The sequence below is a fragment of the Lissotriton vulgaris genome, chromosome 5, assembly GCF_964263255.1.
Source record: "Lissotriton vulgaris chromosome 5, aLisVul1.2, whole genome shotgun sequence".
Taxonomy (NCBI): domain Eukaryota; kingdom Metazoa; phylum Chordata; class Amphibia; order Caudata; family Salamandridae; genus Lissotriton; species Lissotriton vulgaris.
In genome coordinates, this window is record NC_141693.1 from 642556283 (window position 1) to 642580924 (window position 24642).

A 24642-nucleotide genomic window follows, 5' to 3' on the forward strand; every position below is an offset into this window, starting at 1 on the left:
TAGAATATAACTATTAGAAAATGTTTTCCTAATTAGCTTACAGTACATAACATACTTCAGTTTTTAAAATAATATCTTACCTTTTAAATACAACTTGAAGTTATCAGTTGAAATGTAGTGGATATGCACTTCAAGAAGTAGTGGTCAAAATGGCTGTGTTTCTCTCTCTTTCTTTATATATATTCAGGTACATAACCAATCAAATGTCATGATATAATAGTAGAAATTGAAAGTAATATTTTAATTGGTTGTCAATTCCAACACTTCCGATATGTTTTGTGAAGTAATTTACCTCAGGGATTTTAGAGAGTTCTACATGCTAAATGGCTAAATGGAATTCCTACGAAATTTGTGAAAATAGTAGGGATTGGTATGTAGTATGAGCTAATGTTTAATTGGTGAAAGTGTCTCCAGTGGTTTTTATGTAAATTACTTTCTCACCTTTTTTGAGCGAGTGCTTGTCAGTGCGTGTCCCGGTACGCGAACCTGCAGCGTTACGGGAGTCCTCCATTTTGTGTTTCGGTAGAATTGAGATACAAGATGGAGGGTAAATAATGTTCAGAATCGGTAGAAGGGGGTACTTAAACGTATCCTGACCCCCTATGTTTTCTGAGGGTGGCTGAGGAGGCTCATGTATGTCGAGAAAAAAAATTGAATTTTTCGCGCGGTGAACTGCCGGTACGCGAACTGGGTAGCGAACCCGGAAGCGAACATAAGTGAAAATTTGTGAAAAAAGGTACATTCGAAATTTCAAAAGAGTAAATAAAGTTAAGGTAGCTCTGAAAAGAGCTTTTGGGTTCTGTGTAAGTTCTAGGTACTTATAAGTAAGAACCAATACACATTCTTAAATTTAGTATGAAAACTCTGTTCCCCTCATCTGAGAAATGCACGCCATCTCCTCCGTAGATATCTTGCATGTAGTAACGCAAGTTATTGTTGTAGATAGCACCCATTCCATGGTCTCTCATGTAAGCTGAAACAGACTTATTTACATGCTTCCTCGATTTCTCAATTTGTGGACAAAATTGATTGGACCACCTCCATTTTTGTCTTTGGCATATATTGGAATATACCAAGGCAGTTTGAGGAAAAAGTGTCATCAATTGCTCAAAGGTGTCTTTTAGGAGCATTTCCAGACCTACCCCAGTCAAAGTGCTAAATCATTTCCTCCACAGTGCACTATTATGAGGTCAGGGTTTGGCAAATGTAAAAAGGTTTTCACCAATGGTATCAATTGGTGACATTTCAATCCTCTTAGGCCAATCCATTTGATTTCCACATTTTGTAAATTGAGGTTGTGTAAATTTCTGTTATCAGCATACCTGTGAGCCCAGTGGATGTAGCTATGTCCAAGAATCTAGACTGAAAACATGGCTAGAGGAGTTTTTGCTGCAGTCAGATGAAGTGTGGGAATGAAATGGCAGTTGAAATAGTGAAGTTTGTAATGAAAAAAAACTGTGGAGTTTCAGTGCAAATGATTCATTAGTAGTGATTGGTGTATTTCCATTGCTGAAAACAGAAAGTTAGGGTGCATGGATGTGTTCTTTGAAAGATGTAATTTGAATGGTTATTTAAAAATGTTGTTATGAAACATTGCAGTGGATTAGCAGGTGTACTGAGAGTTCAGAGTTCATTTGAAACATTGTTGTGTGAACTTGTAAACATGAGAGGTCTGGCAGGCGGTAGTTGCTATGGAAAAAGGGCAGAAAGGGCAGAGGGGGGAAGGGTGTTGATTTGAAAATAGTGAGGGAAGAGTTTTGATTGGCTGACATGAGAGATATGTGTGATGAATATCAGCGTTTCAGTGCCTTTGTTGGTTCCAGCCTCTGGAGTGCATACCTTTAATTCTGCTAAAGAAAAATTGGCGTGTTTCTGAGACTGTTTTGAAATTCAAAAAGAATTTGTAAAGGTGAGTTATCGTTTCTATATTTTAGATAAAGACTAGTATGCTTTTTTGCGTAAATAAGAAAGCCAGCTGTGTATTTAAAATGATGTTTTGCGTCGAATGTTTTCATTATGCTTTCAAAGACGATTTTGCATTTTTTTATCAATTGTAATTGTAGATAATGTAAAGTATTAGTACTGACAAGGTGTGTATGTACATAGGAGCTGTGCTGTGTTTTCAAATTATGATCAGAAAATCTTTTTTAAGGAAAAGGCATGCTTTAAAAAATTATGAGAATTTATTTACTTGTGATGTGACTCCTGCAATGCGTCGCTTTTGCGGAACAGATGTATGATGCATTTGTGTTGTTATTGCCCCATGCTGCTCTACAGTGTATATGTAAAAAATGATGCATAAGTGTTGCACGGGCATTGTAAATACTCTCCTATGTGTGCTTAGCCATTTCAAGTCACTTCCCCCTGGTTCAAGGGCCTTGTAAAACGTCCCCATGTGTGTCTGGTCATTTATAGTCACTTTCCTCGTGGTGCAAGGCCCTTGTAAATACGCCCCCATGTGTGCTTGAAAAATTTTGATTTTGATTGTTTGAGTTACATAGCCATGTTAAAAGTTATTGAAAAAAAGGTGCAAGTACCTTAAAAAAACGTTTTCATGTGTATTAGGGCATTTTAAGTCAGTTCTCCATGAATGTAGGTATATAATTGTTTTACATAAAAGGTTTAAAAACGTTTTTTGAAATCAAATGCATGCACACCAGAATTGGTATTTTACCATCAAATTGGTTTTGATGGTAAAATACCGATTCGTAAAGGCTCCTGGGACTCTGAAGAGTCTCACATACATATGGGTGGCTTCAAATCGGTATATTTACCGATGTTTTATTTTACCGAATCGGTAAAATTACCGATTCGGTAATTTTACAGATTCGGTAATATATTGCCCCCTACATGCCAAATTTTGTAAACTGGTCGGTAACGGCCGAAAATGCCGTTTTTCGGCCGTTACCGACCGACTTACATCTGGCCCTTAAAGTCTTAGGGGCAGATTTATGATGGTTGTGCGCCTCTTTTGTGCTGCTGTTGCGTCACTTTTATAATGCAGGAGAGATTTACAAGATTCACCATGTTGCAAGATAGCAGCCGCGGGTCGTGGAGGGAGTTACGGTGGGGCAGGCAGGCGGGGAGGGGGAGGGGCAGGGTGGAGGGACGTAAACACTGGCATATGGATTATTGTAGGTAAGTACACAATTTAATGTGCGTAAAGTTTCATGTGGGCTTTTTGTTGCAGGGTGGGCAGTCATTTGCATGAAAGCCCTGTAATACTATCACTATCACAGTAAAATTAAAAACATTTTACTGAATCATTTTTATAGCATTGCTGAATCTAATTCTTACTGTTATTGATTAACTGTTTGGTAATAGTGGTTAATAAAAAAAATTATTATATTTTACCACAGATTCAACTGCAGATTATTTAGAAATTAGACAATGCCGTCTAAGGATAGAATCCGAAAGGCTACGAAACGTCAAAGACAGCAGATTACTAAATGCTTGCAGCAGTCCTCTACATTAAAATCACCTCAACGCACAAAGAAAGCTCCGGGTAAGAGAACGAAATCATTCCTTAGAAACATTTGTAGAAACAAAAGTATAACTACAGAACAAGTTTTAGTCCAGAAAAAGAGAGCCAATTTAAATGGAAAGGAAAGTCCCGTCAAAAAAGTTTCTGCTAGAGCGGAGATAACTCTGTGCATGGCAGTAGAAGGGAAAATATATTCAGGGACATTCGTAGGCGAATATTCCGCAACAGGGTAATTGTCAATTTGCTAAAACAATTTAAGAAAGGTCAACAGAAAGTGGCATTTTATAAGAAAAAGAAAAATGTAGAGAAAATTATTGATCAGGCTTTTGAAATTAAGCGAAAGTTATTTATTTTGGTAATTAATAGAATTAGGAAACTAAACAAGGTAATCTATGTTTTCAAATCAAATAGTAGATGGAAGAGAGAAGTTAATCGAAATAATTTTTGTGAAGTTTTCTTAGGAGAATGGATGCATAGTTCAAATAGTGAGGCATTTTTTAATGAGGAGAGTTATTTTCAGGACAATGATTTGGTGAATGCAGTTGACAGCAGTGGTCGAGCATATGAGGTAAAAGATGGTCGTCCGGTTGAAAAAGAAATACTTGTGTTTACAGATGCAGAAGAGGTGTTAAGTGATGAGGTTTTAGGGAGACGTCCTAAGGGACCAGTGTACACCTGGAAGTGTAGTTCTATTTGCAGTGTGCAACAGGATTCTATCAATTTGCTTTGTGAATTTGTACGGACATTTAATAAGAAAAGTTTAAAACAAAAAATAAAGTTGTTGCAAGAATTAGATCCTTGCAGAGTGAGACAAGTGACAGGTTTGCGTGGTCATTCACTGGCTTTTCTTTCTAGGAGAGTGTGCCAGAGTGTTTTTCATCATTTCAGGATGCTAGCAGTGCATCATAATAAAGTGAGGAAATTAGTTAGAATGTTGTATTATGCTAAGAGTCCAGCAATTATGCTTAAAAAATTAAGCAGAGCTCTTTTGCATGGTTCTGATGTAGATGTGAAGAATATTTGTCAAGAAATTGAGTTCTGTTACTTTGCTGGTAAAGAAAACAATGTTGATATTGAACCACTAGAAGAAGGTAATGTGGAAGACAGTGTACAGATTTTCAGTACACATAAGTTTCACAAGGAAATTTCCACATTTATGGTGAAAACATGTGAGAGGCCTAATTTCACTTGTGTGTGTTGTCGACGGACTTTTATAAGAATCAGACTAAGTTAGTGGATTTATATGCAAAAAGTGATATGGAAAACAATAGTGGATGGAAGGATTTTGTCACATACTTGATGGTAGAAAATTGTTTTGATTTGGGAGCAGAGCAACGTATGTGTACTTATTGCTATAACAAATTAAACCAAAACCAGATGCCTGCTAGAGCGGTTTATAATAATCTGGAATTAGTTGACATTCCTTCTGAATTGAAGGATTTAAATACTTATGAATCTATTTTGATTCAAAGTGTCCATCCCTTTCAGGCTATTGTACGAATGGAGCCAAAGACAGGGAAGTTACCTCCATCAGATTTACAGAGAGGATTAAAGGGAAGGGTTGTTTATTTGTCTTTGGATTTGAAGAAAAACATTAATACAATTGGAGTAGAGAAAGTGGAAGAGGAACCTCTGGTTATCATAGTTAATGGTGTTCCAACAAAAAGTAAGAAAATCTGGATTTAGTGGATGTTAGGAAAGTCAAAAAGGCAACATTGTATTTGATAAAAAATAATGAGTACTACAAGAATGTATGTGTTGCAGAAGAGGAAGTAAGTGAAGAAGAGGACAGCGATTTGTGTCCTGGACAAATTGAGAAAGTAGAAGCCTCTAAAAAGGAAGAAATATATGAACATTATAGTGTTCATCCTTTGCATTCCAAGGAAGTCATGGGGTATGCTATTGAGTTGTTTCAAATGAAACAAGCCAAAGGGAGTCCCATTAGTGTTTGGGAGGAAAGTTTGGAAGCTCGATGTTTCCCACAGTTATTTCCTACAGGTTGAGGAGGACGATATGATGAGCGACCTGTTCAAATTCCTGCTTCAGAATACCGGACTTTACGATTGTATGCAGAAGACCTAGGTTTCGTCAATGCATTCCCTATTTATTTCATCTACTGTTTGAAAGTGATCTCTCTGGATTGTCTTATGCAGTGAACCACATCTTGAAAAGTGGTGTACAACTGCGAAATATCTCCGCAAGGGACTTTATGGATAAAGTCAATGTGCAGGACAGTATTTTGGATTCTGTCCTGATTAATCTGATGGCATGTCAGCGTGGTACTAATGAGTATTGGTACCGTCGTCATGGTGACTTAAAATGTATGCTGAGGAACTTAGGAACTCCCACATGGTTCCTCACTCTCAGCTGTGCTGAGTATGGCTGGGAAGACTTACTTGAATTTCTACGAGAGGCAAATGGAAACATTGAAAATATTGAATTCAAGACACCCGGAGAACTGTGCTCTTTGGATCCTGTGAATGTATGCAGGTACTTCAATCATAGATTTGAAGCTATGATGTCTTTCATCACGAACAAAAAAAATCCACCTCTTGGAGAGGTGTTGGATTTCTTCTGGAGAAAGGAGTATCAAGCAAGAGGTGCTCCTCATATACATATGCTGCTATGGATCAAAGATGCACCCAAATTTGGAACAGATCCGGATGACTTAGTGATGAGTTTCATAGAACAGTATGCTACATGTGCTGTTCCAAAGACAAACGAAGACAAAAGTCTAGGAGAACAAGTTTTACGGTTTCAAAGCCATTGTTGTGGAAAGTACTGTCGTCGTAAATTCAGAAACAAGGACAAGTACTACACCAAATGTCGTTTTGCATTTCCACGGTCGGTGATATCAAAAGGAAGAGTTAACAATTTGATGTCTTTGCTGCGACATAATGTGACGAGGAAATCACCCAAAAACACATACAATTTGAAAAGAAACGAAGAGTCCAAGTACATTAACGACTACAACCCAGTGATTTTGTCCATGTGGAATGCTAACATGGATATATAGTTTGTGGCTGACAACTGTATGGCTGTGGCTCGCTATGTGACGTCTTACATCACCAAAAAAGAAAAGACAGAACTGAAGGATATGTGGGAGGATATTTCCCATGAAAAGAGCCTCAGTAAGAAGTTGTACAGTTTCAGTCTGAAGATGTTGTCGCATCGAGAAATCGGAGCTTACGAACGTTCTGACCGGTTATCTTCAGCAAGTCTCTATGCCAAATCTAGGAGTATCATTTGGGCGAGTCTTGGTCTTGCTGCAACGCGTAATCGATTTCTAAAACCTGTACGGGAAATTGAGTATTTGGCGGAGAAGGAGCCAAACAGTACAGATATTTTGAAGACCAACATGTTGGATACATATTATCCAAATAGAAGCAGTCACCTGGAGAATCTTTGTCTGTATGATGTTCTTCAAAATTACGTTTTCAAGAGGAACATCAAAAAAGATATTGATAAAGGAGTGTATGCTGTAATTGGAAGTGAGGGATGTCTGGTCAAGCAAAACAAATGGCAATTGATAAACCATCGAAAATCGGATTGCGAATCTCCAGAAAGAAAAGAGTTTTTCTATTTAGCTCTTTTGCAACTTTTCAAACCTTGGCGTGCAGAAGAGGAACTGCTTGGGGATTTCCTCTGTTACGAAGACTCTTTCAATGCAGCCAAGGAGTCCATAGAATGTCCTGTTTTTCCAAAATATCTAGAAATGTTGAATGCAGAAATCGAGCAGGAAGCAACAATTGCAGCCAAGATTGCTAGAGACAGTTCTCAGGACAGTCAGAGTTCTGTTTCATTGAGTCAGGATCCACTAGGAGAACCAGTTATCGAAAATGAAGCTGCCACTGCCATGATTGAAGTGGAAAGAGCCATGGCACATGCTCAGGAGGATGCGGTTAACTTAGAAGATTTGGAAAGACAACTCAACGTTGAGCAGAGGAAAATATATGATGAAGTTACCAACCTAATTGAGCATGGATTAAGTAATGAGAAGAAAGAGTGCTCATGTACGTCCTTGAAGGCTGTCCGACTATACGTGAGTGGAGAAGCAGGAACTGGAAAAAGTTTCCTTATTAAAGCAATTTCATGTTCTCTGCAGAAAAGGACTGAGTCATCGCTGTCTTGTGTTGTGACCGCTCCAACTGGACTGGCAGCTCACAACATTAAAGGGATTACTTTGCATCGGTTACTAATGCTGCCAGTGGAGCATGATAACAAATTACAATACCACAAGTTATCTGGGGATGCTTGTTGTGAAGTATCTAGAGTGTTGAAGAAGATGAAACTTCTTATCATTGACGACGTAAGCATGGTTTCCAATGTCATGCTTGCCTTTGTGCATTTGAGAATGCAGGAAGTTCTTAAAACAGAGTATGATGTGTTATTCGGTGGCAAACACATCATTGTTTTTGGTGATCTTCTGCAGCTGACACCAGTGAAAGGACAACCAGTGTTTAAACTGCTTACGCATGAAGATACCAAGAAATGCCTAGGGAGCATTGGCAACGTTAACATATGGTTAAACTTCAGTTATGCTGAGCTGCGTGAAAATATGCGTCAGGCGAAGGACGAAGATTACAAGAATATTCTACAAGATGTTAGAATCGGGAAAGTGACTGAGCGTGGTAAAGAAGCTTTACATGCACGATTACTGTCAAATTTATATCCAGAAGAAGACGTTTTGCCAGAGGATATTTTTCAGAAAATTACTGTGAAGAAATCTGAAATATGTTTGATGCCAACTCTTGCAGAATGTTCCATCTTCAACAACAAAATGTTGAATTTAGAAAAACAAGAGATTGTGAAACTGGAAGCTATTGACAAAATAGAGCATATGGGAGCAACAATTATTTTGTCTGAGAATTTGAAATCTAAATTGGATTCATTAGAGAAGACTATATCTAAAACTGCGGGTTTTGAAAAGACTCTGAATGTGTGCTTAAATTGCCGTATCATTTTGAGAAGGAATTTACATGTTGAAAGAGGTCTGGTAAATGGATCAATGGGTAATGTTGTTGATTTTGAGAAATACAGAAGTAGAGATGGAATTGAATTTTTAAAAATTTAATTTGATGGTATTGAGGAAGTACAGCTAATTGGTCGTTGCACAGCAAGGTTTTTGCTTGTAAAAGACTTATATGTTCGCCGTAAGCAGTTTCCTGTTTGCTTGGCATATGCGGTGACAATTCATAAATCTCAAGGTTTAAGTGTAGACACTGCTTTAGTGAATATTGGCAGTTCTGTATTCAAAGAGGGTATGGCTTATGTAGCATTGTCACGAGTCAAAACTTTATCGGGATTGTACTTGATTGACTGTGATGTCACAAACATTTGTGCGGATCTAGATTGTGTTAAGGAATACAATAGGTTAAGAAGAGAGTATGCGCCACATTTGCCTCAATATCCTTTGTTTGAGAAACGTGTGGTAGGCCGGAAACGAAGAAATATCAGTAATAGTAGGGAGGTTGAAGCAAAAACACCAAAAGTCGATGATCCAAAAATTGTAAGCGAGAATAAAATGAATTCTGTTGAAAATGTTGTTGGTTTTCAATTTGAAAATAGTTCTGGTGTCAACTGCTATGCTAATGTAGTTGTTAATGTTCTCTTTTCACTAGAGACTTTAAAAGAACAGATTGTGATCAATTCGGAACAAAGTTTATGCTGTTTGTTGAATTCTGTGTTAGAGAAATGTAGTGCTGATAGAACGAGAGTAGAAAGTGTGTCTGAAATTCGTTTTCTGTTAGACGAATGTTCAGGTCAAACAGAATTCTCTGAAAATATTCAGCAGGATTGTCAGGAGTTTTTGATGTATTGCAAGATGAGGGTGTAGATGCAGATTATCTGTTTGGCCTTTCTTATCTATGGCAGCATGACTGCGAGAACTGTAGGCTATCAAGTACTACTAGTGTAGACTCAGAAAGATTTATATATTTAACTTTGCCTGACAGTAAATCAGTATCCTTCAATAAGCTAGTAAAAGCAGCCGATCAAAACATGGAGTGTAGCAATGTAAATCTGCAATGCTGTCCACGTTAATTTTACGAAGTTATGGCCAGTATGTCATTTTAATGTTCCAACGATGTAGGCCTGATGGAACTAAATTGACAACTTTAATTAATAAATTTGTGGCTTCGCAGTTGTCAATATCAGGAAGGACTTTTATAACTACTGCAATTATATATCATAATGGTCCTTCAACTAATTCAGGACATTATACGGCTTATTTAAAATCTGGAAACGGCTGGTCATTCTGCAATGATTCTGTTTTAACTTTCAAAAAAAGATTGCCTTTCCACCTTCAAAATTCTTACCTGGTGTTCTTACAACAAAAATTTTAGGAAAGGAATCTTGGAATTTGTTTAGAGGAATTTCCAGAGGTTCTAATGGCTCCTACTCTATGTGGTCTTGTGGATAATTGTAGTACAGAGCGAAAACTGTTTGTTTTTATAAGCTAAGTCAAGCAGCAGATCAAAATAAGGAGTAGAGGAAATGTAAGTCTGCAATGCTGCCCATATTTTTTATGGAAACTTATGGGTGAAATGTCATTTTACAATTTGAACTACATAAACTGGATGAAAAAAAGTTGTTAAGTCTAATTAAAAATGTTTTGGCTACACAGTCATCGATTTCAGGAAGAACCTTTGCAACTGCAGCTATTATATATTATGATGGTCCTTTGACAACATCTGGACACAGCTTATTTGAAATATAAAAAAGGCTAGTCTTTCAGCAAACATTACTAATTGAGTACGAAGCAATGTTGCCTTTTGACTTGATTACTGAAGTGAGAATTTAGGGTAGGTAATTGGACTATAATGATTCTAGGTGTTGCTGTAATTTAGTGTGCTGTTTTAAATTGCTTTGTATGTCTCCGTTTTCTTAAAACAATGGAGTTTATCTTTCAGAAAGTGGCGGGAAGAAAATAGTAACAGCACAACAGAGTATAAGCTGTTCATAGGACATCCTTTGACGTCATAGAAAGTCGGTTACTTTTGAGGAGTTCTGATTTCTGCTTAGTTATATTATTTGGGTTTTTTAAACACAATCATTTTGATTGTGATTTTTTTCCCCGCTGTTATATGATGAATACCTTCAACTCACTGTTTTCAGTGAAATTTGATATTTTCTGATAACAGCAAAAATAAACCATTAAATATGTTTAATTGATTTTGTACTTTGAATTTTGATTCATAATATGTATTTATTTTGTCTCATGCTCACTCTCTTTTTTACTACCTTGTATTAATTTAAATTTTTTTGTTCTTTCTTACACAGATTAAAAGTATAAAAATGACAATTGACTACGTTAATGACAATTAAAAGGTAAGTGTTTAGTACTCTTTACGTTATATCTCTTTTACATTTAACTTTTAGTCGTCTTTTTTTTTAAACATTTTTTTTTTGTTCGCTCCCGGTTCGCGTACCGGAGCGCTAACCGGGAAGCGAATCAAAAGAAATAGAGGATGCTAGAGTGCTAAACATTCTAGCAATTTTTTTAAAAAGGGAAGGTAGTTCTGAAAAGAACTTTTTTTTAATTATTTTTGTTGTTTTATATTTTTTTGTGTTTTTTTGGAGGAAGGGGAAACAAAAATGATTCACTACAAAGGGCTCAACAGGAGCAACAAAAAAAAAAGAAAATTTACTTTCTTGGACGTTTTGGACATTGATGATGTTCATATGCTCTATTTATTAGAGTAACACTCCTCTCTCCACATGAAATTAATTTGCCACAAGCTATACATGTCATTTTCATCTGCCCAAAGTTCTTTTGAAGATTTGGGACCGTTTCCCTTGCCTCTGATTCAGTTATTGCTAGTTCATTGGTGGATGTATTGGCAGGTCGGGGGGTATCCACCAAATCTTGAATTTGTGCAGCACTATAATTAATCGGGTGCCACCTCTCCATGTGTCGATGCATGGTATGATTACCATAACTATATTTTTTTTCGGTCCCTCTGGAGAGTTTATCGTGGCAGATGAGGCAGGTAACGTACCTGGCATTTACTTTTTTTCATATGGAGGAAAAGAAAAAAATTGCCAAATAAAATTTTCTTTAACATGGGACGTCCTTGGGTTTTCTTTCAAAAACACCCTTGTCCCTTGCTCCTGTTCCTCGTCTTCCTCTTCTTCCTCCTCTTGTTGGAAGATGACCTGTGCAGTTGGTCCTCTCTTCCTTGGTGGTGGTGGTGGTGGTGGGGACCCACCAGCTGCAGCTACTACAAATGCCATGACTAAACAAGCAAAAACAGGTCTTTCTCTCATAAAAATGAAAGTCGGAGTGAGGAAAAAAGGTGGGACTTTCATCATTTGGGGAAAAAAAATGTTCTAAACCAATGAAAAGTGTTTATTTTACGTCATATGATCAAGCGTTCCATCATTAGGAAACTAAAAGTAAAATAAACCAATGAAAAGTTTTATGAACTAGTCACATGACCTGTTATGCCTACGTTACGCGCTCTGCGCCTCGGATCGTTTCCGGGGCTCTGCGTTTCGCGCCTTGGTTCACGTTCCAGAACGCTTCCGGGTGCGCTAACGCGGCGCGTCATAAGGCGCATTACGCAGTAACAAGATACGTTGCGATTACGCAACGCGTCACGATGTGGCTTTCTAACGCGGTACTTGCACTAACGGAACGTTTACCGGTTCGCGGACCGGCTGCGAAACAAGAAAAAATTATTTAAACTATAATATAAATTGAATTAAAAAAATATTATACAAAAATATATAAAATATATTTGTGAATTAGAATAAGAATACATTTTACAGCTTTTGATATTTGCTAATAAAAAACCATTGAAATTCACTGAAAAAACCATAGGTTATAGACCATATATAGCTAGGGATTAGCATTTACAAAACCTTGAAAATTCACTGAAAAAACCATAGGTTATAGACCATATATAGTTAGGGATTCGCATTTACAAAACCTTAATTTACTCGCACAAAACAATAGAAATTCGCATATATAGTTAGTTGCAATAACTATATATCGCGCACCCGCAATCCACTGCTGAGGGGGATATTAAAGTGCCCCGTGGGACAAAAAATAAAAAATAAAAATGTTTGCGATTTTTCGCAGTAGAGGCGCGTCCCGGTATGCGAACCGGGTAGCTTACCGGTAGCGTAACGGGAGTTCGCCATTTTGTGTTTTGGACAAATTTTATCACAAGATGGAGGAATAACAATGTGGGAAATAGGTGTAAGGGGGCATGGGAGAAGTATCTTGACCCCCTATGTTTTCTGAGGATAGCTGAGGAGGCTCATATATGTCGTAAGAAAAAAAAATTTGATTTTTTCGCGCGGTTAGCTGCCGGTACGCGAACCGGGTAGTGAACCGGGACGCGAACATAAGTGAAAATTAGTGAAAAAAGGTACATTCGAAATTTTAAAAGAGTAATTATAGTTAAGGTAGCTCTGAAAAGAGCTTTTGGGTTCTGTGTAAGTTCTAAGTAGGTATCAATACACAGTCTTAAATTTTGTATGAAATCTCTGTTTCCCTCATCTGAGAAGTGCACACCATCTCCTCTGTAGATATCTTGCATGTAGTAACGCAAGTTATTGTTGTAGATGGAGCCCATTCCATGGTTTGTTATGTAAGCTGAAACAGACTTATTTACATGCTTCCTCGCTTTCTCAATTTGTGGATAAAATTGATTGGACCACTTCCATTTCTGTCTTTGGCATATTTTGGAATATACCAAGGCAGTTTGAGGAACAAATGCCATCAATTGCTCAAAGGTGTCCTTTAAAAGCATTTTCAGACCGGATTCACAGAACTAACTTAAGACAAAATCCTAAACTTACTACTTTTGGTATTCACAGAAGTTAGGATTTTGTCTTAAGTTTGTCTTAAGACAGACTTAAGACGAACTTAAGACTAAATCCTAACTTCTGTTAATACGAAAAGTAGTACGTTTAGGATTTTGTCTTAAGTTAGTTCTGTGAATCGGGCCCATAGTGTCTAAGTACATTTGGTTAGTGGCCAACGAAACATATGTGATTAACCTAAATTTACACCAATACTTGCTGGGGCGGATGTGGTGAAAGCAACACTAACTCAAGGCATGCTGAGGATCTTCTTTTGCTCGAAGTATATATATCTACATATACATATTTACTGAAAAAACATAGGTTTCAGCCACGTTATAGTTTGAAATTAGCATTTAAAAAACCTTAGAAATTCACTGACAAATACCATAGGTTTCAGACACGTTATAGTTAGAAATTAGCATTTGAAAAACCTTTGAAATTCACAGAAAAAATTATAGGTTTCAGACATGTTATAGTTAGAAATTAGTATTAAAAAAATTAGAAATTCACTGAAAACAATTTAGGTTTCAGGAACATTATAATTAGTTGGACATTTCACTCGTACAAAACCATAGAAATTACAGCGTTATCGTTAATTCAGATAACTATAACTCGATGATGTGACATATTACATCATTCATGACATGGTCAGTGACATTACTGATGACATATCAAATGGCATTACTGATGACATCATCAAATGACTGTATGTTTCTGTAAAGTTTAAATATGATAGATATATATATCTAAATATATATTACCTACTGGCGGTCGCCAGTAGGTATATATAGTTAGGATTTTTTCTTTATTTTTGAAAATTCTATGTCTAATAACTTTGGCGTTTGTGGACGGAATTGGCTGAAATTGTCAGGAAAATGGCACATTTTGTTTGAGCAGCTCTTGAAAATTTGGGGGGGGTTCGTCAAGGGGGGGGCTGAGAAAAAAGGGGGTCCCAAAACGCGTTTTTCCCATGTTAATTTCCATCGGGCGGTTGGCCTCACTTTTAGCTCGAGCGGCTGAATGAATTTGCATGAAACTTGGCAAAATTGTAGGGACTGTTAGCCCGATGTGCCTTTGCTAGGTCTCAATATATGTGCCCCAGTGGATTTTGATAAATTAACGTTCCAAAAAATATATATATCTGTAACAGCGCTCCGGTTAGCGCCCCGGTTCGCGTACCTGACGCGTAACGGAACTTCGCGAAGCGAAGCTGATTGGCTCTCCGGTGTCTGTCAACATTCTAAACAGTCCGGAGTGGCCGCCATCTTGTTTCTCGGTAGGATCGAGTGACAAGAGGAGGCCAAAACAAAGGGGAAATGACCGTAAGGGGGAATAGTAGATCCTCCCTGACCCCCTAGGTTTGATGTGGAGGCTTTAAAAGGGACCCCAGGGCAAAAAAAAAAAAAAAATCCTTTTTTTTGAGTGGGGTGCGCCCGGTACGCGCACCGGAAAGCGGTCTGGGGAGCGTACTATAAGGAAACAAGAATGATAGACTTTTTAAATATTGTATGTTTATTGATTGTTCGTTTTGTTGTTTTTTTATTTTTTTATTTAAGTAGCAAAATGTAGGTACCAATGCAGTAACATAAAAAAGTTGCACAGTATACTATAAGTCTGACTTTACATTATAATCAATTTGGTACTAGTTTATGTATTACATATAAAAATGATTAAAGACTCAAACAATTTTGGAATATTAAATATACATTTATTCTTCTGATTCTTTTTCAAAATTTAATAGAGTGTCTAACATTTGACTGTCCGAAATGTCCTCTTGTTGAGTGAACATAACTTCCCACATTTTATCGTCCTCATAATGAAGTAACAAATCCACAGATTCTACACTTTGTAGAAGTTCTTGGTCTCGTGATTCGTCCATGAATTCCAAGTCAATGCTTTCAATTATTTCCTCATTGTTCATCTCTAGGGCAATTTCTGTTCTCTTTCCATTTTTGTGCTGAAATTTGCATAAAAAATAAATATATCAGTAGAGATAGGGCAGTGTTGGGTTTAAGTTCAGACAGGTACTTGCGAGTTTATAACAGAGAGGTTATCTATGGGCACTGTATGGTTTCAGGCGTGAAGTAGTACTATTAAAAAGTGCTTGCGAAAAAGCCTAAGTAAATTCATAATTATAACACAGAAACGTAAATCAATCCATAATTATAATAAACAAGCCTTTCTCAATGTCTAACTCTTACAGAGGGATAGTATATAACTATCTGAAAATGTTTTCCAAATTAATTTGAATTGTATAACATAGTTCTCCGGTCAAATTTATAAAATAACATCTTACCTTTTAAAAACAAGTTTAAGTTGTCAGTGAAAATGTTCTTGCAATGTACTTCAGGAAGTAGTAGTCAAAATGGCTGTGTTTTTCTCTCTTTCTTTATATATATTCAGGTAATATTCAATCAAATGTCAGGTAAAAAAAGAAGAAAATGAAAGTAACATTTTAATTGGTTGTCAATTCCAACACTTCAGATGTGTTTTGTAAAGTAATTTACCTCAGGGAATTTAGAGAGATCTACATGCTAAATGGCTAAATGGAATTCCAACCAAATTTGTGAAAATGGTAGGGATTGGTATGTAGTATGAGCTAATGTATATTTGGTGAAAGTGTCTCCAGTGGTTTTTCTGTAAATTACTTTTCTACCTTTTTTAAGCGAGCGCTTCTCAGTGCATGTCCCGGTACGCGAACCTGCAGCGTTACGGGAGCCTCCATTTTGTGTTTCGGTAGAATTGAGATACAAGATGGAGGGTAAATAATGTTCAGAATGGGTAGAAGGGGGCACGGTAGACGTATCCTGACCCCCTAGGTTTTCTGAGGGTGGCTGAGGAGTCCCATATGTGCGAGAAAAAATATATATTTTTTTAAATTTTTCGCACGGTTAGCTGCCGGTACACGGACCGGGTAGCGAACCGGGAAGCGAACATAAGTGAAAATTAGTGAAAAAAGGTACATTCGAAATTTTTAAAGAGTAATTATAGTTAAGGTAGCTCTGGAAAGAGCTTTTGGGTTCTGTGTAAGTTCTAGGTACTTATAAGTAGGTACCAATACACAGTCTTAAATTTTGTATGAAAACTCTGTTCCCCTCATCTGAGAAGTGCACGCCATTTCCTCTGTAGATATCTTGCATGTAGTAACGCAAGTTATTGTTGTAGATGCAGCCCATTCCATGGTCTCTCATGTAAGCTGAAACAGACTTATTTACATGCTTCCTCGATTTCTCAATTTGTGGACAAAATTGGACCACCTCCATTTTTGTCTTTGGCATATATTGGAATATACCAAGGCAGTTTGAGGAAAAATTGCCATCAATTGCTCAAAGGTGTCCTTTAAGAGCATTTCCAGACCTACCCCAGTCAAAGTGCCCAAATCATTTCCTCTACAGTGCACTATTATGGGGTCAGAGTTTAGCAAATGTAAAAAGGTTTTTACCAATGGTATCAATTGGTGACATCTCAATCCTCTTTGGCTAATCCATTTGATTTCCACATTTTGTAAATTGAGGTTGTGTAAATTTCTGTTACCAGCATACCTGTGAGCCCAGTGGATGTAGCTATGTCCTAGAATCCAGACAGAAAACATGGCGAGAGGAGGTTCTACTGCAGTCAGATGAAGTGTGGGAATGAAATGGCAGTTGAAACAGTGGAGTTTGTAAAGAAAAAAAAACTGTTGAGTTTGAGTGCTAATGATTCATTAGCAGTGATTGGTGGATTTCCATTGCTGAAAACAGAAAGTTAGGGTGCATGGATGTGTTCTTTGAAAGATGTAATTTGAATGGTTAATAAAAAATCATTTTATGAAAGATTGCAGTGGATTAGCAGGTGTACTGAGAGTTCAGAGTTCATTTGAAACATTGTTGTGTGAACTTGTAAACATGAGAGGTCTGGCAGGAGGTAGTTGCTATGGAAAAAGGGCAGAAAGGGCAGAGGGGGGAAGGGTGTTGATTTGAAAAAAGTGAGGGAAGAGTTTTGATTGGCTGACATGAGAGATATGTGTGATGAATATCAGCATTTATGTGCCTTTCTTGGTTGCAGCCTCTGGAGTGCATACCTTTTGTTCTGCTAAAGAAAAATTGGTGTGTTTCTGAGACTGTTTTGAAATTCAAAAAACATTTGCTAAGGTGAGATATTGTTTCTTTATTTTAGATAGAGACTAGTATGTTTTTTTGAGAAAATAAGAAAGCCAGCTGTGCATTTAAACTGATGTTTTGAGTCAAGGGTTTGCATTACGTTTTCAAAGAAGATTTTGCATTCTTTTACAAATTGTAATTGCAGATAATGTAAAGTATTACTACTGACAAGGTTTGGTTGTACATAGGAGCTGTGCTGTGTTTTCAAATTATGATCAGAAAATCATTTTTAAAGAAAAGGAATGCTTTTAAAATGTATGAGAATTTATTTACTTGCGATGTGACTCCTGCAATGCGTCGCTTTTGCGGAATAGAAGCATGATGCATCTGTGTTGTTTTTGCCCCATGGTGCTCCACAGTGTACATGTTAAAAGTGATGCATAAGTGGTGCAAGGATCTTGTAAATACACCCCTATGTGTGCTTGGTCATTTTAAGTCACTTCCCCCTGGGGAAAGGGTCTTCTAAATATGTCCTCGTGTGTACTTTGCAATTTTAAGTCACTTCTCTCTGGTGCAAGTTCTTTGTAAATACGCCGTTATGTGTGCTTCGCCATTTCAAGTCACTTACCCCTGGTGCAAGGTCCTTGTAAATACGTCCCCATGTGTGCTTGGCCATTTCAAGTCACTTCCCCCTGGTGCAAGGTCCTTGTAAATAAGTCCCCATGTGTGCTTGGCCATTTCAAGTCATTTCCCCCTGGTGCAAGGGCCTTGTAAATACGTCCCCATGTGTGTTTGGCCATTTGTAGTCACTTTCCCCGTGGTGCAAGGTCCTTGTAAATACGCCCCCATGTGTGCTTTGCAAATTTTTATTTTGATTGTTTGAGTTACATAGCCATGTTAAAAGTGATGGAAAAAAAGGTGCAAGGGACTTAAAAAAACGCTTTCATGTGTATTAGGGCATTTTAAGTCAGTTCCCCATGAATGTAGGTATATAATTATTTTACATAAAAGGTTTTAAAACCTTTTTTGAAATCAATTAGGTTTCTTGATATGTACTGCTAGTGTTTCATAGGTTGTTTGGGGCATATTTACAAGGCCTTTGAGTCCCTTTGATGTAATTTTTCCCATTTTAATTTAAGACATTTCCCCGTGGAGCAAGGTCCTTGTAAATACGCCCCCATGTGTGCTTGGGTAATTTAAGTAATGATAGGGTGTGCTTCTACATAGGACGTAGACTACATCTGCACAATGGGATAACTAAGCTGAAGAAATACAGGTGATGTGATTGTCAAATGTGCAAAAATATTTGCACGTTTTTCAATTATATCACTTGTGTTTCCTAACATTACGAATCATATTGTGCAGATGAGGTTTAGTCGTGCTCAGGGAGATAGAGGAGGTCTGGCCTTTGTCCAAGAGTGCAGTGGACATGATTTACTTCATTGGTAGGCTTGTACATGTATTATCACCTCTGTACTCTTCAACAAGCCTAAATTTCATCTGCAACCCTGAGTAGGCCTCACCTCAAACAAACTTCTAGATAGTCCACACCTTATCGTCATCCTGAATCAATCATTTAAAGTTTTAGGGGCAGATTCATGATGGCTGTGCGCCTCTTTTGTGCTGCTGTTGCGTCACTTTTATAATGCAGCAGTGATTTACAAGATGTACCATGTTGCAAGATAGCAGCCGCGGGCCTTGGAGGGAGTTACGGTGGGGCAGGGAGGCAGGGAGGGGGAGGGGGTAGGGTGGAGGGACCTAAACACTGGCATATGGATTATTGCAGGTAAGTATATAATTTAACATGCATCAGGTTTCATGTGGGCGTTTTGTTGCAGGGTGGGCAGTCATTTGCATGAAAGTCCTGTAAAACTAACATAGTAAAATTAAGAAGATTTTATTGAATCTTCTTTATGGCATTGCTGAATCAAATCCTTACTGTTATTGATTTACTGTTTGGTAATAGTGGTTAATAACATTTTTTATTAAATTTACCACAGATTCAACTGCAGATCATTTCGAAATTAGACAATACCGTCTAAGGATAGAATCCGAAAGGCTACAAAACGTCAAAGACAGCAGATTACTAAATGCTTGCAGCAGTCCTCTACAATAAAATCTCGTCAAGTCACGAAGAAAGCTCTGGGTAAGAGAACAAAATCATTCCTTAGAAACATTTGTAGAAACAAAAGTATAACTACAGAACAAGTTTTAGTCCAGGAAAAGAGAGCCAATTTAAACGGAAAGGAAAGGCCAATCAAAAATGTTACTGGTAGAGCAGGAGATAATCCTGTGCATGGCAGTAGAAGGAAAAATCTGTTTAGGGACATTCGTAGATGAATGTTCCGCAACAGGATAATTGGCAATTTGTTAAAAAATTTAAAGAAAGGTCAACAGAAAGTGGCTTTTTATAAGAGGAAGAAAAATGTAGAGAAAATTATTGATCAGGCTTTTGAAATTAGGCGAAAGTTATTTATTTTGGTAATCAATAGAATTAGGAAACTAAACAAGGTAATTTCTGATTTCAAATCAAATAGTAGATGGAAGAGAGTAGTTAATAGAAGTAATTTTTGTGAAGTTTTCTCAGGAGAATGGATGCATAGTTCAAGTTGTGAGGCATTTTTTAATGAGGAGAGTTATTTTCAGGACAATAATTTGGTGCATGCAGTTGACACCAGTGGTCGAGCTTATGAGGTGAAAGACGGTTGTCCGGTTGAAAAAGAAAAACTTGTGTCAACAGAGGCAGAAGAGGTGTTAGGTAATAAAGTTTTAGGGAGACGTCCTAAGGGACCAGTGTATACCTGGAAGTGTAGTTCTATTTGCAGTGTGCGACAGGATTCCATTAATTTTCTTTGTGATTTTGTACAGACATTTAATAAGAAAAGTTTAAAACAGAAAATAAAATTGTTGCAAGAATTAGATCCTTGCAGAGTGAGAGAAGTGACAGGTTTGCATGGTCATTCACTGGCTTGTCTTTCCAGGAGAGTATGCCAGAGTGTTTTTCATCATTTCAGGATGCTAGCAGTGCATCATAGTAAAGTGAGGAAATTAGTTAGAATGTTGTATTATGGTAAGAGTCCAGCAATTATGCTTAAACAATTATGCACTGCTCTTTTGCATGGTTCTGAAGTAGATGTGAAGAATATTTGTGAAGAAATTGAGTTTTGTTACTTTACAAGTAAAGAGGAGAATGTTGATATTGACCCAGAAGAAGAAGGTAATGTGGAAGCTAGTTTACATGTTTCCAGTACAGATAATTTTCAAAAGGAAATTGCCACGTTTCAGGTGAAATCAAGTGAGAGGCCTAATTTCACTTGTGTGTGTTGTCGACGCACTTATTATAAGAATCAGACTAAGTTAGTCGATTTATATGCGAAAAGTGAAAGGGAAAATAATAGTGAATGGAAGGATTTTGCAACATACTTGATGGTAGAAAATTGTTTTGATTTGGGTTTGGATCAACGTGTGTGTACTTATTGTTGTAACAAATTAAATCAAAACCGGATGCCTGCTAGAGCGGTTCATAATAATCTGGAATTGGTTGACATTCCTTCTGAATTGAAGGATTTAAATACTTATGAATCTATTTTGATTCAAAGTGTGCATACCTTTCAGGCTATTATAAGAATGGAGCCAAAGACAGGGAAATTGCCTCCATCAGATTTACAAAGAGGATTAAAGGAAAGAGTTGTTTATTTGCCTTTAGATTTAAAAAAAAATATTAATACAATTGGAGTAGAGAAAGTGGAAGAGGAACCTCTGGTTATATTATTTAATGGGGTTCCGACAAAGAGTAAGAAAATATGGCAAGATTTAGTGGATGTTAGGAAAGTCAAAAAGGCAACATTGTATTTGAAAAAAAACAATAAGTACTACAAGAATGTATATGTTGCAGAAGAGGAAGTAAGTGAAGAAGAGGATAGCGATTTGTGTGCTGGTCAAATTGAAAAAGTAGAACCCTCTAAAAATGAAGAAATATATGAACATTATAGTGTTTATCCTTTGCATTCTAAGGAAGTCATGGGGAATGCTATTGAGTTGTTTCAAATGAAACAAGCCAAAGGGAGTCCTATTAGTGTTTGGGAGGAAAGTTTGGAAGCTCGGTGTTTCCCACAGCTATTTCCAACAGGTCAAGCAGGAAGATATGATGAGCGACCTGTTCAAATTCCTGCTTCTGAATACCGGACTTTACGATTGTATGTAGAAGATCCTAGGTTTCGTCAATGCATTCCCTATTTGTTTCATCTACTGTTTGAAAGCGATCTGTCTGGACTGTCATATGCAGTGAACCACATCTTGAAAAGTGGTGTACAGATGCAAAACCTCTCAGCAAGTGACTTTATGAATAAAGTCAATGTGCAAGATAGTATTTTGGATTCTCACCTGATTAATCTCATGGCGTGTCAGCGTGGTACTAATGAGTACTGGTACCGTCGTCATGGTGATTTGAAATGTATGCTGAGGAACTTAGGAACTCCCACATGGTTCCTCACTCTCAGCTGTGCCAAGTATGGCTGGGAAGACTTACTTGAATTTCTACGAGAGGCAAATGGAAACATTGAAAATATCGAATTCAAGACACCCGGAGAACTGTGTTCTTTGGATCCAGTGAATGTATGCAGGTACTTCAATCATAGATTTGAAGCTATGATGTCTTTCATCATGAACAAGAAAAACCCACCTCTTGGAGAGGTGTTGGATTTCTTCTGGAGAAAGGAGTACCAAGCAAGAGGTGCTCATCATATACATATGCTGCTGTGGATCAAAGATGCTCCCAAATTTGGAACAGATCCGGATGACTTAGTGATGAGTTTCATAAAACAGTATTCTACATGTGCTGTTCCAAAGACAAAGGAAGACAAAAGTCTAGGAGAACAAGTTTTACGGTTTCAAAGCCATCGTTGTGGAAAGTACTGTCGTCGTGAATTCAGAAACAAGAACAAGTACTATACAAAATGTCGTTTTGGATTTCCACGATTGGTGATATTTAAAGGAAGAGTGAACAATTTGATGTCTTCTCTGCGACATAATGTGACGAGAAAATCGCCCAAAAATACATACAATTTGAAAAGGAACGAAGAGTCCAAGTATATCAATGACTACAACCCAGTGATTTTGTCCATGTGGAACGCTAACATGGATATACAGTTTGTGGCTGATAACTGTATGGCTGTGGCTCGGTATGTGACATCTTACATCACCAAAAAAGAAAAGACAGAATTGAAGGATATGTGGGAGGACATTTCCCATGAAAAGAGCCTCAGTAAGAAGTTGTACAGTTTCAGTCTGAAGATGTTGTCGCATCGAGAAATCGGTGCTTACGAATGTTCTGACTGGTTGTCTTCAGCAAGTCTTTATGCCAAATCCAGGAGTATAATTTGGGCGAGTCTTGGTCTTGCTGCAACGCGTAATCGAGTTCTGAAACCTGCACGGGAAATTGAGTATTTGGCGGAAAAGGAGCCAAACAGTACAGATATTTTGAAGACCAACAAGTTGGATACATATTATCCAAATAGAAGCAGTCACCTCGAGAATGTTTGTCTGTATGAGGTTCTGCAAAATTACATATTCAAAAGGAACATCAAAGAAGATATTGATAAAGGAGTGTATGCTGTAATTGGAAGTGAGGGATGTCTGGTCAAGCAAAGAAAATGCCAATTGGTAAATCATCGAAAATTGAGTGGTGAATCTCCTGAAAGAAAAGAGTTTCTCTATTTAGCTCTTTTGCAACTTTTCAAGCCTTGGCGTGCAGAAGAGGAACTGCATGGAGATTTCCTCTGTTACGAAGACTCTTTCAATGCAGCCAAGGAGTCCATAGAATGTCCTGCGTTCCCAAAATATCTAGAAATGTTGAATGCAGAAATCGAGCAGGAAGCAACAATTGCAGCCGAGATTGCTAGAGACAGTTCTCAGGACAGTCAGAGTTCTGTTTCATTGAGTCATGATCCACTAGGAGGACCAGTTATTGAAAATGAAGCTGCCACTGCTATGATTGAAGTGGAAAGAGCCATGGCACATGCTTAGGAGGATGCGGTTAACTTAGAAGACTTGGAAAGACAACACAACGTTGAGCAGAGGAAAATATATGACGAAGTTACCAACCAAATTGATCATGGATTAAGTCATGAGAAGAAAGAGTGCTCATGTACGTCGTTGAAGACTGTCCGACTGTACATGAGTGGAGAAGCGGGAACTGGAAAAAGTTTCCTTATTAAAGCATTTTCATGTTATTTGCAGAAAAGGACTGAGTCATCGCTGTCTTGTGTTGTCACCGCTCCAACTGGACTGGCAGCACATAACATTAAAGGTATTACTTTGCATCGTCTACTGATGCTGCCAGTGGAGCATGATAACAAATTACAATACCACAAGTTATCTGGAGATGCTTGTTGTGAAGTTTCAAGAGTCTTGAGGAAAATGAAACTTCTTATCATTGACGAAGTAGGCATGGTTTCCAATGTCATGCTTGCCTTTGTGCATTTGAGAATGCAAGAAGTTCTCAAAACAGAGTATGATGTGTTATTTGGTGGCAAACACATCATTGTTTTTGGTGATCTTCTCCAGCTGACACCAGTGAAAGGACAACCTGTGCTCAAAATGCTCATATATGAGGATACCAGGAAGCGTCTAGGGAGTATTGGCAACGTCAATATATGGTTAAACTTCAATTCTGCTGAACTGCGTGAAAATATGCGTCAAGCAAAGGATGAAGATTATAAGAATATTCTACAAGATGTTAGAATTGGAAAAGTGACCGAGCATGGGAAAGAAGCTTTGCATGCACGATTACTGTCAAATTTGTATCCAGAAGAAATCGTTGTATCTGAGAATATTTTCCGGAAAATTACTGAGAAGAAATCTGGAATATGTTTGATGCCAACTCTTGCAGAATGTGCCATCTTCAACAACAAAATGTTGCATTTAGAAAACCAAGAGATTGTGAAACTGGAAGTTATTGACAGAGTAGAGCATATGGGAGCAACAATTATTTTGTGTGTGAATTTGAAATCTAAATTGGATTCATTAGAGAAGACTATATCTAAAACTGCAGGTTTTGAAAAGACTCTGAATGTGTGCTTAAATTGTCGTATAATTTTAAGAAGGAATTTACATGTTGAAAGAGGTCTGGTAAATGGATCAATGGGTAATGTTGTTGATTTTGAGAAATACAGAAATAGAGATGGAATTGAATTTTTAAAAATGAAATCTGATGGTATTGAGGAAGTACAGCTAATTGGTCGTTGCTCTGCTAGGTTTTTGCTT